Source organism: Gymnogyps californianus, chromosome 20 (genome assembly GCF_018139145.2).
Source record: "Gymnogyps californianus isolate 813 chromosome 20, ASM1813914v2, whole genome shotgun sequence".
Taxonomy (NCBI): Eukaryota; Metazoa; Chordata; class Aves; order Accipitriformes; family Cathartidae; genus Gymnogyps; species Gymnogyps californianus.
Window position 1 is genome coordinate 6,632,242 of NC_059490.1, and position 18,844 is coordinate 6,651,085.

Genomic DNA, 18,844 nt, shown 5'->3' on the forward strand with positions numbered 1-18,844 from the left:
TCAGGAGAACACCACTATCCTGCTCACAGCATTTTGAAGATTTTCCTGTATTATCAGGGACACAGATTTAATCAAAAACAAAGACAAAATACACACTAAAGAATAATCAAGAAGCCCATTCCTTTGTGGTTCTCAGGAATGCATGTTCCACATCTGGATAAACATGGGCCTGTGCAGTGAATGGAAACATTCATTCCCCAGCTGTGGCTAGGTCCAAAGCCTTTCTCTCTCTCTGATTTACTTATAGTCCTACATTGCATGGTTGAAAAACTGCATAAATCCTGCTGAGGCAGACAAAATAGGTAGTCACAAGCAGGCCCACCAATCTTCTTATTGACCCTTTACATCTACCATATAAACAAAAACTTCTGGGCTGTGATCTCCAACTCAAACGAGAGATCCTGAAGGAATTCCCACAGCTCCTGTTACTTGGGTATAATCAGCTGGTTGTGACAGTTGTGACATTAACAGAAATAGCAACTGTCCCACAGCATCATGTTCTCCATCAGAAGATGACGACCAGCACCCCTAAGAATGAGACAGGAAAGGGGAAGCATCCACTTGTGCTGATGCAGATAATGAGCACATCCTCAAAAAAGTGAAAGGTATCCTGCTACCTTGAGGCTACCAGTGCGTAGGTGGGAGTCCTTTCCACATAAGGCCACATCCTCCTAGAAGTGCACGGATTTGGAGATGTCATGGAAGTTGGATATCTTTTGTTCTGATGCTGTCTGAGCAAATCCCACTGTCCATGGTAGCTAGGACAACAACAGGAACTGTCAGAAGTCTCATCCCGCTGGGAGGTAAACACTGTCCTTCCTCTGATTCGACAGGCATAGATTCTCTAAGTCCCCCCTGGGGAAAGTGAGAGAACCAGGGCCATGAGGGCATCTGAGCTCTTCCCTGAAAGAAGGGTCCAAGAGTCTCAAGAATAGGTATCTCCCATAGAAAATCAGCACATGTTACCAAAGACTCTAAGGTAAGAAATACATACAAAATGCAGGCAGCAGCTTTGGTTCCTTTGCTTAAATTTTCTGTTCTAACAGCTCTCATACTGCCAGGGCAGCACCATTTGCTATTGTAGCAACAACATGAGCCCAGCCTTAGCCACTCTACAATAATGAGAGGAGACTGCAAAAAGATGAGAGCTGATACAGTGTGCATGGCAAGCCCTAGATTAACCGTGCCTCACCGAGGTGAGTGGGAGCTCTGCCATCAGCTTCAGTTGCATTGGAGTATACCTGCAGCAGGAAAAAAGGTTAAGCTCTTTTAAATCACCTAAAGAAAAAGAAAAGCCTCAAAACCTGAGGGTTTGTTTCAGGACCTATTGTTTGCATGGCTGAACTAGAAAAACAGAGGGACACAGGGAAGTTCATGCCTGTAAATTATTGATCCACTGCTTTCTAGGCATTGAAACTGGTAATTAAACAAATGGTAAAAAGATACTTCATCAATTATAGAGGTGTCACTTTAAATTACACTTGCTCCAGGATGAATAAAACACAGAGGTTAAATGCTATGGGTACTTCTTCATGACAGCTTCATGTTCAAAATCCTCACTACAACACTGATTCTAATTCTCTTATTTCGCTGCTTCAGAGCTGCATGCTCTTTGCACATACTAAGCTAGATAAGGGGAAATGAGAGTTTTTGTTTCACCTATCTTTTTCACACTATGTCCAGAAAGCACAGTCCCGCAGTCAGGAGAGAAGATTTGAAGCTGAGACTGGTGGGATCCCTTTGCTGCTGAACAGGATTAGTTATATGGCCATAAGTCAAGGCCACAGCCCCTGTGAAAACAGCCCTCCCTCAAAAATCAGACCAAAAAAAAAAGTTTTGTCTACTAACAGTCAGTTATGAAATCTGTGAAGTACTGAGCAGACATTTCATACTGGTAGGTCTTACGGTTTTTAGAAAATATATACATGTACACACCCTCCACAACCTGAAATAACACTGGCAAGCTGCTTCTGAAGCAATATGATGATGACATCAAAGATACCTTTTTAAGCAGAAATCATGTCACAACCATAATGACTACTCAAATTTGATTCACGGTAAATTTTTATATCAGGGCGCATGCCTTACTGCATCAAGCTAAAAGCTATCTCAGTTTCACGTGTTAAATATTATACAAATGTAAAAATATACTTGCTCTAATACTCATTTTGAAATAAAAACAACATCCAAAGAAGAGCTCGGCCATCTTGCAATTACTGGCACAAATGCCTTCTAGAACCATTATTACATCTCTTAAATAGATTTCGCCCTGGGAAAGCATTTATGGAAGGCTGAGTTCATCAATTGATTGAGATAGGTCAGGGAGTACAAACACTCTAAGTGAAAGACTGCATATGCAGCATAAGCAGACAGCTTAAAAGCGCATGCAAAAAAACCTTAACAGGTGGACACAGTTGGCATCCTTCACTGAGCAGAAGCAGCAGTGAAGCAATAATGCTAGGAGGCAAGATCAGAGAAACAGAAGTTGAAGGTGGGGCCAGAATGATCCTAGAAGTCAGACAACTTGTGCTTGCCATGGTGAAGTGGGGAAGAAGTGAAGGGATACCCAGGTGGGAGTTCAGTTCAGAGAGGAAAGAAAGAGGCCAAGGTGATGAAGCGCAGGAATATGCTGTGGAAGCTGGAGATGAATGCATCATCAGCTGATGGAAATATTCAAAGTGGGAGATGAAGGCTGGACAGTAGAATTTTTGTGAAGGAAAGAACACCAGCTCTTGGTAGGGGGACAAGAGAATCAAAAGGCTGAGCTGACTCTCCCTACCACTCCCCAAATAATGAGGCTGAAGCACAGGGAGAGCAAGCTCTGCTGTGGGCCTGATGCCAATTGCTCTATGAAGTTTTCCTTGCCTGTTCTAAGGAGAGTTACACAACGTAAGGCTTTATTCATAAGTGCCTGATGGCGTCCTGCGTATACAACAGCTCCTACCAGCAGAACAGTATTTGTGGGAAATGTTAGGAAGAGTGTTTAAGAGAGATAAAGCCTTTGAGCTGCAGACGAAGCTGCCAGCCCTCATTTCCAGCTTGTCAGAGCAAGTCCTTCTTGAAGTCAGCAGCCTGGAATGAAGAGAATCTGGCATTTGTGCATGTATGTATGGTTCAGACAGTCAGGGCGGAGCGGCTGACTTTAATCATACTTTCCACAATGGGGGGGAGGGGGGAGTGGCAAAGTACAGTGAGTGATGGGCGTTATCTGCTATATATTCACCAATTCCTCTTCTTTGACTTTGTATTTCAAGCCTGACCTCCCTTCCTGCTTCCACTAGCCCCTAGAGGAGGAGGGGAAAGGCGAGCACACAGAACTGGAATTTGAGAGTCCTTCACATTCTCAGGATTCCTGGTGTCTGTGATAGGCAGCACACACTTGTCTGGTGATCTGACAAATTCCACGTTCTGGAGAATTACTGGAACAGCTGATGGGTCACAGGAGTGGCTACATGCAGGTACTACCTTTCCCTGCAAAGCTGAACCCCACTATTGCAAAATTCACTAATCCAAGTGCTAACCCATTACTGCCTCTGCTGCTCCAGCTTACCTGCTGGGTGATAATCTTTGTGTTTAGTATACACATTTTAAAGTTGTTTCTTTAATTGTCTTTTGCCAGAATATCTCTTTTCTGGGGAAAAAAAAATATCAATAGAGCATGTAAAAATAGGGGCTTGCACTAGCAACTGACAAGCTTTTTTAGCTTGTTATGAAGCCTCTTTAACAAGAGAGCTAGTAAGGTATCAAAAAGGAGTAAAGCTCCAAAATAGTTTAATCCAGCTGCCCACTACAGCGTTAGCAACAATACTCTAAAGAATTCCAGTTCAAATCACTTTCGGTTGCCTTCTACCCTCACAATGAGGCTACAGTCCACTAAATCACATGGAGCTTCAATTCCATCTAGAAATAGCCTCTTGAAGTTTCTATTGCAGGATGGCATTCCTAAATTTTGTTTACTTGGGTGCCACTACTGGTGGTGACAGCAATAGCAGCTACAAATTGGAGGAACCAGCATGTATGCCCAGAAAGGGCACACATCCAGATCCAACCTCTCGCACGAAAGGTTTTGGCAGCAAAATGAATTCCTTCTCCCTTACCCTTTCTGCCTGTGTCGATCACAACATCATGCTCAGATACCACAACACAGTAACCTTGTCCTACTACCCCACACATACACCTTGCTGAAGAGTCCCACAGGGCCCAAAAGTCCTTTGAACCTTTACACCTGTTGAAAAGCAGTGCAAAAGTGGGCATCTCTGCATCCTCAGCTGGGCAGGGTGTCCTCCCTGCCTCCCTGTCTTGCACTGGCTCTCCCAACCTCCCTCCACAAACAGCAATGCTCTCGGAAGCGGCAGAGGTATATCTGCTCCAGAGAGAGTAAAACACACCAGACATCAGTGCCTGACTGGCCCCCTCTTACTCGGGCTATGCTCCCCGCTTTGAACCCCAGCCACTCCGCGTGCTGCTTAGACAAGAAGCAGAACAGACACCAGCTTCTCTTGGCTCAGTGTCTAAGCGTGTTTACCCTGGCTGTCTGTACCAGGATTTATCAGTGCTTCTCTATTCCTGACCTGATACCACGTTAATGGGCAACAGCAACGCAGGCACTCCTGCATTGGCAGATGGTTACTGTACTGCTTAGGAGCTATAATAAGTATTATAGCTTGGGATTCCCCATTACAAGAAGTGGAGATAGTGTATTCTATTTGTAAATCTTAATAAAGCCAACATTTAGAAGACAACTAATTACCATTTATGTTCCAAACAGCTGGCCTAGCTCCACATCCACAGGCTGGGAGGTTTTAGTGCCAATCAGCCCACACACCAGGGCACAAAAGTCCCCCAGTATGACTGCAGAACCTTCTAGCAAACTCAAACTTCTCCTCACTACCACTGACTTAAAGGATCAAAAACCAGTAGCCTAAGAAGAGAATGGCTACACAAGCCATCGTTCCCACAGCATTACATTACAGACACTTCTCCAAGGTGAAAAGAGCACAGAAAGTGTCCTCCGAGGTGCCAGAGTGCAGTCCCAGGCTGCTCTAAGTTGACCTAGACAGCTGACATTACCGTGATGCAGCCCATCCTCTGTCCCCAGCTATGCTTGTCCTGGCCCTCTCCCTTCTCTGTACTGGGACTGGGATCTGTTCAGCTCTGTGATGAGACAGTTCAGGGAACTAAACAAACAGAAAACTTTTTTTTCCTTCATCATTGTTCTCCAAACTTTGTTTCAATTGATTCACCAAAGGGTCAAATGGATGCTAGGTACAAGGCAGGGAGTGGAGAACTACAGCGAAACCAACTTAAACAGAACTTCGTGTCAGTATAAGCTTATCTTAGATACGGGGGGAATACATCCTCCTGGCAGACAAGTAAAGAAAGGGCATTTCACTGAGAGTGACGCAGATGAAGCTCTAAGACTCTCTGGCCGCTTGCTTTGTCCCCTACCCTTTACACATATACATGCCTCCAAACGTTTAAAACCTTGAGAAGTGACAGACGTATATTATCACCACCAGCAGCCTCCAGGACAAGCCCAGGAACGACACTAGAGGCTACAGACTGTCAGCTGTAGCGTTCCATGATCAGGAAATCAGCAATATAAATTACCTAACCTGACGCACGTGGGTATATATGTCGCACCAGATTTGCCAGCAGAAATATGCCTAGCTAATACACTGGTCTGCTGTTCAACAAGATTGTGAACAACTGACACTTTTTGGCAGATGCCTTAGAAATGAGGGCTGATGATGCTGGACTCCGATTGCAAGCACACAGGAGGGCAGGAGGGGGGAAGCTCACTTCACACACTGATCACTCTGCCAGTTACTGACCCAAATGAACCTTCCCATTCCCTATCAACCTGCAAATCTCAATCCAGCCCACACTAAACACGGATCGATTTTCTACTCTAACGAGCACTGCGTCACATTTGTGTTGACTGACCATCAGTTCAGGTAAGTGGTTTGCAATTAAGTTAATTTGGTTTGGGGCCAGTCAAAGTATGGCCTGAAAAGCACTTTCGAGAGTTCAGCACAGCGCTAGAGAGATTAACCAGAGAAATTCACTGCTCAAAACAGAAGGCCAGGTACCAAGCTGACAGCTACTTTTAGACCTTTATACCAGAATTTACCTTTCCAGCCTATCCAAAATAAAAAGCAAAATTCGTCACAACAAAACTTTTCCTTGGAAAGTTATAGCATATAGTTATGCTTGTACAATGCTGGGAAAAGATTTCTTTCCGGACACATGCACTCAACCTGCAGCAACACTGATTTTCTTCCACTCCCCATTTCCACTCAGGTGGCAATGTGATGGCAGACAGTATTTCAGCAAAACGCGTTCAATGACAAACAGCCAACTTAACTGAAGCCTCTAGAAAAAAGTAAACAGTTACATGAGCGCAGCTTTTGAGTTCCATGGACTTCAGCCTGGACATAGTTCACATTCTCATCCTACACGGAGCCACTTTGCAGGATTTTCCTCCCATCGCAAGCTGAACTAAGGAAGTGGTTTGGATAGCAGCAGTTGCCAGGTAAATATATTCAAGGCTTAAGGTTGGAAGGAGCTCCCCTATGTCCCCGCCTAGACACGGAATCATCAGAGCAGAAACAGACACTTGGCAACCGGTCAGGTTTCAGTTTAAAGAGAGAGATCAAACACCCCCTTTCATTCTGCAAGTTTTTCACATACAGAACTCCACATCTCTTGCAACATTTCGTCTTCACATGGTGCCCTCATGACCAAGCTGCCAGAGCAGCACAGAAGCCCTCACTCCCAACACTCAGTACCTGCCAGGCTCTCAGCACCAGACGTCCCCTGTTCTGGTAGCTCTCACCAACGCAGCAGAGAAAGGTTTCAAGGTGGTCACTGTCTACTGTAACCTCTGGGAAAAGCAGCTCATCTTTGACTCTTTTTTGGTTTGCTCTCCCTTTATACTTCTTCCTTGTATCAGGACACAATTATCTCAAACCAGATTAGTTTATACTTGAGACAAACAATGTCTGAAAGCTTTACCCAAATATATAAATGGCCCATAACCATCAACCCATGTATTCTTTAATTATATCAGGCAAAAAGAAAAGATACCTTGCTTGCATCATTATGTCATCACATGTTTTTCTTAAATGTTCTAGGGACTCTAACACACCTGTTTTAGAAATACCTCATAAAAGTATATAAGTTATCCCTTCCATTATCCCAAATTGCTCCTAGCTTTCTCCAATCCCTGCATAAGCAGTCATGAGAGCACTGTTTCTTCCGTGAATTGAGGAGACATCTTTTTGGTGATCTTAAAGGATAGTATTTTAAGGTAGCCAACATCTAACTGACAGGCAGCGCTACTGCTCATCTGTACTTCTGTAACAACCAAGATTTCAAACAATTTAAAGAAATGCTTTCTGCTGGAAACCAAAATTGTAAGTGCTGAAACTAAGCACCAACTGAAATAGGAGAGCCAAGATAATAGGCATTTGTTCCTAAGTTATTTCATAAGGCTGAGCTTTAATTTTCTTCAGCTAAATAGTCTGTGGATCCACTACTTCAGGAGGATACAGAGACAAAAAGGAGAGCAAAATAAGATCGGTCGGATCTATGATACAGGCTTATTTTGGCCACCCAACCTTTTCTGCCTCCCACACCTTTTTATCCCCCTCAAACTTTCCAGCCTCCCCTTCTTCTTGGCCTCTACTTTTCTTGCTGACCTCCCACACCATTGTGGTCTCCCACTCCTTTTCAGCCTCCACTTTTCCTTCTGGCCTCCCACACATTTTCAGCCTCTAGTTTTCTTTCAGACTCCCACCCCTTCAGCCAGCACATAATATTCAAATCCCCTTACGGTTACGAATCTGTACATTCGCTACCCAATCAACAGTGTCTCACCTTGATATGTGCATCCATACTTTGACTTCTCCTTCTACACCCTAGCTGACCAGAAACAAGCTATCCATCTAGACATCCTGCAGTCATAACAGCATGATTTTATGCCCAAGGAAACATGCTGGCTCTCTCAGTAACTCCAAATCCTGCTAGGACTCTCATAGGACTGTACAGTTAATTGTGTTCATGGAGGTACAAAAATAAAACATGAGAAATTCTGAGACAGTAAAAATCAGAGTTTCAGAGCAACGCTTCCATAAGGTTTAGGGGTGATGCAAACCCCCACCATGCTTGTTTAAACAAATAATAGATGTTCTAGCTTTGATAACGGCTCCATAAGCTGCTGTTACCAGTTCCTATCCACCAGCTTTCTGAACAGAATATCAGCAAGATTAAAGTTAGAAATCATCTGCATTCCCACAGATCAGGCACACAAAAACACACTCTGTACTTCTCTGCGGAACTTGCTTTTGATCCCCTCCCCCAGCTTCAAGAGCAACAAATCCATGCACAAATAAAGTGGGGATTTTGGACGTCACAGATTTTGTATTTGCCCTCATTTTCACACCAGACCTTAAGTTTTCCTTTCTATTTTCAAACAAAATTGTGGCCAAAAAAGCTTGTGACTTTAGGAGAAATCAAAAATATACATTCTGAATACACTATCCAGAATGCAGTGTTTGGTTTACTTGAGAAATGTGATAGGTACTTTTTTTTGTTTGTTGTTTTTGGAAAGGTGCAACAGATATAAAAGCAGTTCTTCATTATACATTACTATGCTTTTCCAGTAATCATATTGCTCTGAATCTTCTCTTCCAAAGTGCAATATCTTTTTAATTACGTGGTACTTAGTAGCTCTGAAGCAAAGCAAAAGAGAACTGACCACAAAATTCAGAAACGCATAAATTCAAAAGGAAGATCTGAAATATCTTCAAAAGTTACATTTTAACAGTCCAAGAACTCTTCCCACACTGTCCCTTCCCACGCGAGTCAGGCACGCTTAGCCGCCCCCGCTTCATTCCCGCATGAACAAACCGATGGAGAAACCCTATTATATTGCATTGTGTGCACTTGGCATTGCTTGTTCAGTACACTAAAAAACAATCAGGTATACAAACCCTGGTTGTTACTAAAATCTTAATAGACGTAAGGGGTGGGCAGGAAAGCTACCCGTAACATCCATGAGAAAATAATGTACTAACACAAAACAGCAGACAAACAGTCAAGAAAAGGCAGAAAACTGCTCACAACTGAACTTCAGTGCTCACATAAAATAAGGCAAAAGAAACACCTGTTTTGCTGTCTAAGTTCCAATTCTGTCAGAGAGAGAATTCCTGGCTTCCTGGTGCAAAGGTGTGGCTTTCCCTCCCAAGATGCAGAAGAGGCAATTCTGAACAGACTCCAAAAATCCTAAGAGTATAAGACAACCTGTTATTTAAAACAACAAGATGTGTGGACAGAGAACAAGGCTTTCTGGTCTCTAATTTGGAAGGTTCAATAAAACTCTAGAAAAAAGCAACAACAATTTTGTGCAATAATCTTCCCTCTTCTCAAAACTGCGCCATTGGACACATCAGCCTCTGCTGCAGATCAAAACCTGAACTGCAGAAATACTACTTATAATGCAACATTGTGTAGTGTTGCAAATATGTATCGGGTTTTGTTTTTTAAAAATGTTGATTATAGTGTGCTGCCTTGTAATGCGTGGAACTGCATATTTTAGTTATTAAAGTTAGCAAACAAGTCTGGCTGTTGAAAGTCATTTCCCTGAGTAAACAATGACTCAGTGTGGACTGTATAATGTAGAAGTTATTAGTTACTGTTAGCAAGTTTAAAAAACCAAACTCACAACACTATACAAAGACATACTTCAGAATGGAAAATAGTTTTCCTCCTACTTCTACGGTTCCAGTTATACTGTTTCAGTGGAATTTAATTTTCTAAAAAGCTAAACAGATCACTATCTCCTCATTATATAACTGGACGTTGACTTAACTGGACCCTTCAGCCATGAACAATAAGCACAGCGAGAGAGCTGAGTTTACCCTCTTTTCTGTTCTCAGTTTGTCGTTATAACTCTGAAGTAAAGATGATTCTCTCTTGGACAGGAATATCCCAACTAGACCAGGCAGCAGGTGGTAATGAGAACAGACATAAAGACAACCATAAAATATTGAGTATATGGTAATGAAGAAAAAAATGCAATTGTAAGCTCACCGAAATCCTCTGACAAACATTGTTCTCTAGTTGAATTACAGCTCCTTCAATAATCCTCCTCTTCATTAGTAAAATGGCCAAATACACCTGGTGATTGTCAGCTGGCATAAGGCACCACAGATCACTCTAACTAATGAAATGCAACCTCAGCTGCTAAGACGCAAAGGTTTCCCTGAAGTCTTAAAACCACTACAAAGGCTGTTCTCCAGCTACGAGTATGCACCGTCTCAAAGATTAGGACCACATCTCTATATTACTTTTTTGTAAGGGTGAAATCTCTGGTCAGATGTAAGAACACTGCAAGGAAATAGAGAGTCAAATATCCATGGTAAACTTTTACTAGAAAAGTGCCTCCAGAAAAAATTACCAAAATAAATTTAAAGGCATGGCCTTTTAAAGCAGCTATAGCTTATAAGGTCCAGTCTGCATCCAAACAGCAGGCTGAATGCCATCATAACTGTGTTTTTGTCCACATGTATCTTTTTGCTTAGCAGCGATTTTAGAAAGCTCTTTTATGGAGAAAGAAAAAAAAAAAAAATCTGTTTAGGACCGCATGGATGGAGGATTTCTTTGTCATTCATAGACTATCCATTCCTGGCAAAAATCAGAACACGTTTTGACGTAACATTCTCTGCCACCAGCAATGACACTGCCCATTTGGTAACAAAACTTTCCAGTAACTGTAGGCTGCCATATCTTCCAGCTCCAGGACCTTACTGCCTAGAAGGCAAACACTGTAGCACTCCAAAGGTACTGCCAAATGCTAAAAATCTATGTCCATTTATTATCAGCTGCTAAAATGAATTACAGGAAGGGCGGTGGCCAAGCTGGACCTAGGTCAACGTACTGGTTAAAGGGCTGCAAGTGTCCCAGGGAAGAACAGCTAGCTGGTCATTCACATGCGACCAAGTGCTTTCCTAAAGAAAAAAGCTGCCAGGGAGAGCTATCCATGCATGCATGAATGTCACAGGAGTTCTAAATACTAACCTTTATCGCCTTCCAGTACAGGAATTTAATATAGGATAGACTACACTGAAGACATATATTAACAGAAAAGGTACTGGCCCTGCTGCTCCTTATTGTATTAAAGAGTATTTAAACAATCCAGGGCAGGGCTTTAAAGAATACTAGACCTTCCACCCCCACAGAACATGACTCAGTTGCAACAAACGACTTGAGATTTGTCCACTCAGAACCTTCTGTCATAACAAGCTTTGTTACCCTTTCACATTACTTATACTGCTTGCTTACATCTTTATTAATGCTTTCTGGGAAGAGCTGGCCACCTTCCTCACTAATGCATCAACAAGGAGTAAAGTATGCAGAGGAGGGCACAAAATACATAGCAGGATATTTTCCAGCAGAGAGATCATTCAATCCAGACAGAGGTACAGTAAAAGTGGCTCCCTCCGGGCAGAAAAATAACTGTGTTATAATCTCACAGAAAGACAACCCATGCAAACCTCATCCACTAGAAAAGATGAGAGAAGGTTAGATGGATGGTTTTTGTCGAACTCAGGGATAGTAATCCTAGTCAAAGCCAACCACATCACTCACGAGTTGGTTATAAAGCAGTAAAGCAGTATATAACAAACACATGCTATAACTGCAACCGCTTTATGCCAGTACAAAGCATTGCTGCTACCAACGGAGCAGTCCCCACCTGATCCCAGCCACTTCTTCCTGTGCCATCGTATTCTTTGTGCAGGCGGAGATGTTCATGTGCTCACACAATGAGAGCTGAGCTGGGAAGCTGCTCCAGACAAATTACCTATTTGTTTTGCCTACTCAGTTTTAACCGGGATCAGTTCTGAAAAGTTAACCACATTTGACTGTCATCAATACAGGTAAGCCAAAGCACAATACAAATGGTTTTCCCCAAAGCAACGTTTTAGAAACATACAAATATGCCCTTCTAAATGGTTCTTTAGCTTGTATGAAAGGGCAAGTGATTTAGTTACATTTGCATCACTTACAAAGGGCAGTCGGACACACCATCCTTAGGAAAATCCGCCGTACTTTAAGTTCTCTCCGCCTCCTTTTCTGCAGCACCAGTAACACATTGCATTTTCCAAATATAAATTTGTCCTACAGAAGGCATCAGTTATTCAAAAGCACCCTGTGAACAGTCCTCACCCGTTACTCCTTCAAACTGGGAGGCAAAGTGCTCTAGCCTAGTGATCCTCTACATTTTGCATGCTGGAACTATTCAAAACTGCCAGGAAAGAGCACTCGGCCGAGGCGGGGGGGGCAATGGACTGAAACGCACAGGAGCTATAGTTTATACGTTGCTCTGTGACTGTGGCCAGCTGCTGCAGCTTGTTTCTCCTGCGTTTGGTGCAGACTATTTTGACAGGGGTAGGGGAATTTGTACAGTTCCCAGAAAGCATGCAGTTCCCAACACAGTAAGGCTAGGTCCTATAAGCAACACGACACTACAAACAATAGAAAAATGCCAAACGTCTGAATACTACTGGAAAAAGATTAAGGCTATCTTCCCTTTGCATAAAGGCATCCACAGAGTTTGAGCTTCTTCGCAGAAAGAAACACCATATTTAATCTGTTATTAAGCATTCTTGGCCCCCAGGTTTTTTACTGTTCTTCCTCCAGTGGGCTTAGATCAAATTTAAAAAAAAAAAAGAAAAAAAAAAAAGAAAAAAGTCTTATACCTAGCTTGAATAATTTTGTCTTATAGATAATTTTGAATAATTTTTCTCTTACAGATATTATAAATTCTGAAGATGTATCGTAAACCACAAGTTTCTTTGCTATTTGCTTATGCAAAAAAGAACAGAAATTGCACACTCTGGATCCTGACTCACATGGGATCTCTCATTCCCTTAGTATATTACGATTCAGACTTTCTTTAAAAAAAAAAATCTATCCTTTATGTTATGATAAATTGGGATAGCACGCGTACAGTCTAGCACTCCATTGGTCCCTCCCAGGCAGAACAAAAGACAAGATTTATATTTACACAAGCCCTCCCTAAAACACAGGATTATATGCAGTATCAAAACTGAAAATCCTTAAGTGTTATGACAGTGGTTGCCGTATCAGGGCCTACTGTAAAAATGAAGAACTCATCAGTTCTGCAAGCCTGAGGCAGTTTCTAAAAGAGTTTTGAAAAGGTGCTGACAACTGGTAATTGTCTATTGCTCCAAAAGGAGATGAAAGAAAAATGCCTTTCTTCCCAACTACTCTAAGATGTGGTTCTGCTTTCATGGCTTGTCCCACCAACCAAGCAAATTTTCTCATTTATCACTTTCTAAAACTAGGCAGCTGCCATCTACAAGTAGTTCCAGAGAAGCCTTCCACCTCAAGCAACTGTCACAGAAAGAATAAATACCAGAATAATCTCTGTATTGTATTTCAGAATAATTTTTCTTCTATAATCCTCCCAAACACGAGGATGCAAATCAAGCCAGCTTACTTGGAAAGTTCAAGTGACTAGAATGAGACACTCATTCAGCAGAGTCAGATTCCTTCCATAAATCACTGTCACTTAAAGCAATTAACTCCAGGTATATTAGAAAAGGGGAAAACTGGCATAGAAAGTAGCACAATAAATGGGGACTCTCGAGTGTTAGCGGGAATGCAGACCTGTGTTCTAAGCTGGAGAACTTACAGTGTTTCACAACATCTCCACCTATAAGAGAGGACTAAAAATACCGAGCTTTCTTCATGAAGTGCTTTTAGGCACCTGTGCAAGCACCGGCAAACAAGGAAGAATCATTCCAGTATAAACATAAATGCTATCCACGGCAGGACGTATCACCAGGAAGCACACAACAGCACGAGAACATATAAAACAAGTGAGGTATGTACAGAAAGCCATTCTTTAGAGGAATAAGGCAGACCTCCCTGACACGGCCACGTTTCAGCTCAGGAGCAGTCTTTCTCTTGCCCCCACGCCCAGCCACACCCTTTCTCACTCCAGCTCCGGCTCCCCACGCGAGCCTCGGCAGGATTCACCCCGTCCCAGGCAGGAGCCCGCGGGGAGCTCGCTGCCTTTGGGAGGGAAGCGTTACTGGAGTGTATTTAGTAACGTTACGGAAGGGGAGGGACTCCTCCGGGCTGCCGGAGACACGCCGTGCAGCCGCCAGGATGCCGGCTGCTGTGAAAGGGTCATTTGTTCCGAGCGTGGAAATTTAGAGTTTCCGGGAAGGTCGCTGACTTCGGGGGAACGGCTAAGCCGCGGCTGTCCGCCCCTCCTCGGGGCGCCGTCCGGTGCCGCCCTCGCCTCCCGGCGCAGCCCCCGAGCCGGCAGCGCGCGCCCGGCAGCCCGCGGCCATGTGGCCCCAGCCCCGGCGTCTTCTCGGCGGGCACGGGGCGGCGGATCGCGGCCGCCGTCACCCCTCCGTCGGGCAGCGGCCGGCCCGGCCCTGCCCTCCCCCGGGCACGCCGCTCCAACCCCCCCCCCCCCCGGCTCGCCGCCCCGCTCACCTGCGCTCCGCGCCCCCCCCAACCCCGGGACGCGCGGCTCGGGGCCCTGCGGCGGCTCCGCGAGCGCCTCGGCGCCGACTGCCCACGGGAGCCCGCGCCGCGCCGCTAGTGAGCATGTCCGAGCGCCGGGCATGCGGAGTGCGGGCGGTGAGGCCGCGGCCCTGCCTCCGCCCTCACCTGCCGTCAGCTCCGCGGGGCGGGCCGCGGCCGCGGAGCCCGGCAGCTCCCTCCCTCCCTCCTCGCCGTCTCCCGCCTCGGCGCCGCGCAGGCCGGCGGCGGGGAGGGTGGGAGAGGGGGCGCCGGGCTCCGGAGCACCGTGACCCATCCTCGCCCCCTCCGCCCGTCCCGGAGCGCACGGCGCTGGAGGCAGGAACCCGCTCGCACTGATTACATTGTTCAGGACAACAGCATCCTGCTGATAAGCTTCTCTACCAAATCGGTTGGCGTTCCTGTTGCTTAGAATTACAGACGCACCTGTCTCCTCCAGACGCACAACAGATAAACCTCGGACACTGATGATAATTTTACCATCCCCTCCCCACCGACGCCTCTTTGTGGGAATCATCAAAAGCCTGTCTTTCCGAGAAGGACGCAGGGTGAAGTTCCAACTCTGGAGTGATTCCCCAAAGCCAGAGTGAACTCAGGTAACCATCCACTCCGTGCAGCAACACGCATCTTAGTTCATCTCACGTACATGTGAAATACCGGAGGCAGACTAGCCAGGAGCCCCAGGAAATTCTGCATATGATTTAATTCTAACAGACTGAAAGCATACGGAGCTGGAACAGTAAAGCGCTGCGCTTTCCATTCCTGCAGCAGCTGAAAGTATCTTCAACTATAAGCTGCTGTTTGTATTAAAGCACAGTACATCAAGAAACTACTTTTCTCTGGCCATTCCTGCAGCACCAGCAGTACGTGACAAATACAGACTGCTGTTCTCAAAGTAGCAAATTACAGTTTTATGGACTGTTAATGAGTATTTAAAACTTCTCAGAAAGCTGAACTAATAGCTTTTCTGTCTCTGGTCTCCCCCAGGATCCTGGCACATGCTATTTGGGATAAGGTTTAAAGGAACAGTTCCCTCTGGGAAAGACAATTCAGTCCCGCCAGTGTCCTCTGCTGTCACTACAAATAAGTCAGTAACGTTCCTGGACCATTTATTGGAAACCAAAGAATACCAGAATTGCCACTATCTCATCTTCCAACAAGGCAGAGCTCTCAGGTTTTTCTGAAGTGAAATGACTCTACCGAACAATTGTGTCATCCACACAGTAAATGTCTTAGCTAATTTTCAGATCAAGTTTCAGATTACTTACTAGAAAGACAATGCTAGGAAACTGGAGCAACATGCACAGATGTGTACTTCAGTACAAGATGGCTCTGCCCAGAGCAATCTGCTACCAGAACTGAAGATCTATTAAACAGTTTATAAGTACCTATGACAGAGAGATAAAAATTCACAGTTGCACTTAGGTACATTTAAACATTTTAAAGAGTTTTTATAGTTCCTTCTCTTTAGACTCCTTTAATTAAAGAGTATACAAATCCAGTTAGAAAATATTCTGAAGCAAAACACACAGAATGGCCGTTCATTCCAACTAATGAAAACTGAAATTATTCTTAGAAAAGTACTGTGTCTTTTTAACTATTTACATCTACCATGTCAAACCAGAAATAATCAGCTCGTGGATTTTCCGTTTGCTTACATACAAACCCTGAACCCAGGTCAATAAGTCACAAGTTAACAGAATACTCAGTTCCTCGAGATATTAATAACAGTCCGTTAATATGGTCCTCTACCACTGAATTTTTGTGTGAACCTTCCTATAACATTCAGGGCATGAATCCAGTGACAACATGGACAATTGATATTGAAGAGGATCAAAATACTCTCTTCAAAGCTCTCTCCCTTCCTTTGTAGTTTGAAAGTGCTTCCAGAATTCTGGTAGAATGAATACGGCCAGGCCAAACACGAACTGCAAGTCACGCCAGCTTTGGTACACTGAAGTAGTTCTACAGGAAATACACTTTAATAATTTTCTAAAGTCCCAATCACTTAATATTAACATTAATTGCTACTAATTCCATCCTAGTGAGAGAAAACTGTTCACGACACTGCTACAGTCACTCCAACAACCAACCAGTCTTGCAGAAGGGTCGTATTTTTGCACTAGCATTTCTCAGTTCAGAACAACAGTGGCTAAGTTGGCTATCACGTAACTAAAACTACAAGAAGGGAAAAGAGAACAATAAAAAACAGGCTTACAGTCTTGCGTTCTCCATTGCGACTAACCACACGGATGATTTCTCCTGTGGGAATACGTTCAATTTGCAGTTCCATTTTTCCAAGGTAAGTTAGTAAATCTCTCTGTTCTTTACGGCTAGTTCTGATTTCAAAGCACAGCAGCAGAACTCCCCGAGTAGTCTGGGAGAAGACCTTGACTAACTGCAATCTTTGGTTCAGAGCCCTGTTGTGAGAGGAAGAGATGAACCTCTGTATTTATATTAAGTGTAGGTGTGAGCTGAAACAACAATTAAGTTCAAGACTAGTTTCCACTAGTTACAATGTGTCAAGACGGTTCCAAGAAGCCTAAATTTATGTTCGTGTTTATTGCCGCAAACTTTGTTGATGTTCCATTTTAGTCCCAGCGGACTTAGAAAAGTCAAGTCGCTGCGGATGCTGTTTCATAGGTATTAGCACGAAACAATCATACGGTAGACTTTACAAATCTGCCAAGAGATTTTATGTAGGAAAGATTCTTCATCTTCACCTCCAAGATACTTGGTTTAGAGATAGAGCAATAGAAAATACCGATTGCTCCCATGGTAACTACAGGAAGTTCTTCAAATTGCTGCAGAACAAAATCATTATTAATTGAATCCTTGAGTAGCTAACTAATCATGACAAAGGAAATTAACTTGTACGTTACTGCACAAAAATTCCTACTATATGAGAAAAATAATCTGGTGAACACTGGTTTAAGTGCAATTACAGAGTTTTACTATAGTCATGTCATCCATTAATGCAGTATCTAGACCTGTCACCCCCCAACAGATGCAGATATCCTGCCTGCGACTGGGGAAAAAAAAAGATCGGGGAAAAAAAAAGATCAGGGAAAAAAAAAGATCAGTCCAAATGTCAGGTATTTTAAGACTTGCTGTTAGGAGACAATTCCTTCTATCTTCTTGGAATAGCCAAATTTGAATTTTCAACTCTACTACAAACCAATTCCAGATGATACTGCTTGTCAAAACAGCTACCTAGTTGTTAACAAGCACATGGCCATTCAAGAGCAGATACAGAGAACACCATTCTGTTCAGTAACTGAAAAGAAATAGCCTGTCACTCTTCTGTGTTTCCTATCTGGCATTATTCTTACACTTCCCTTAGCTGTTATATACAAGATTGTTGCAGTCCAACAATTGTTTCCCTGACCACTTACTTCCCAATATAGGGTTCTACTGAAAAAGAGATTTTATCACATTTTAAAAAACCATCACTCTCACTTCCCCAAACAAAACTGCCCTACTCTCAGTACTGTGGAGCAATACCTAGCCTATCTTATCGACCCTTCCTATACAGAGAAATTACAAAGATCAGTAGTCTGGAACACCAGAGCTGTTTAACTGGAATTTCTGTGATGCAGATACCAGAATTATGTGCAAAAAAACTTCTGAAAATGGGCTACAAGTGAGAACAAGAGGGAAAAAAGAAAAGGATAAAGAAAGTAGAAAGAGGCTGAAGGAAAAAAAGTATATAAAAGAGAGAACAAAACAGAAGAGGGAAGAGAGGAACATAGTGTGGTCTCTGCCGAGACCAAGCAGTACACTTTAAAACCACAGTTACAGTAAAGCTCGTATTTGATAAACAATGCTGAAACACTCCCTACTAGGGCTGATGTCTGTATTTGATAACTGTCAGTTTCAAACAAAGTATGGTTAACAGGTTAAAATGTTTGCTATTACATTTTTCTTCTTTTTGTGGTGCCAGTAAATTCTTATTTTCTGAATTTTTCCTGCACCTCTGCACTTCCTCTCACCAGTTTGCATTCCCACATCTCATACTTCCCCTGACTTCACTGTTCTCCTCCGGTGATTCTTCCAACCTGTGCTTCAAATGCTCCCACACAGATTTCTCTTGCTACTTTCTAGATTGCACATATGAGATGTTCTTTTAATTGCAGAGACCTTGTAAGGGGAAGATGACAGTTCCACTGTAATACAGGGATACACACACAGATACATGATCTTTAAGTTCAAGCAATTGAACAGACAAGTTCAGTATAGTTCCTGAGTAGATCAG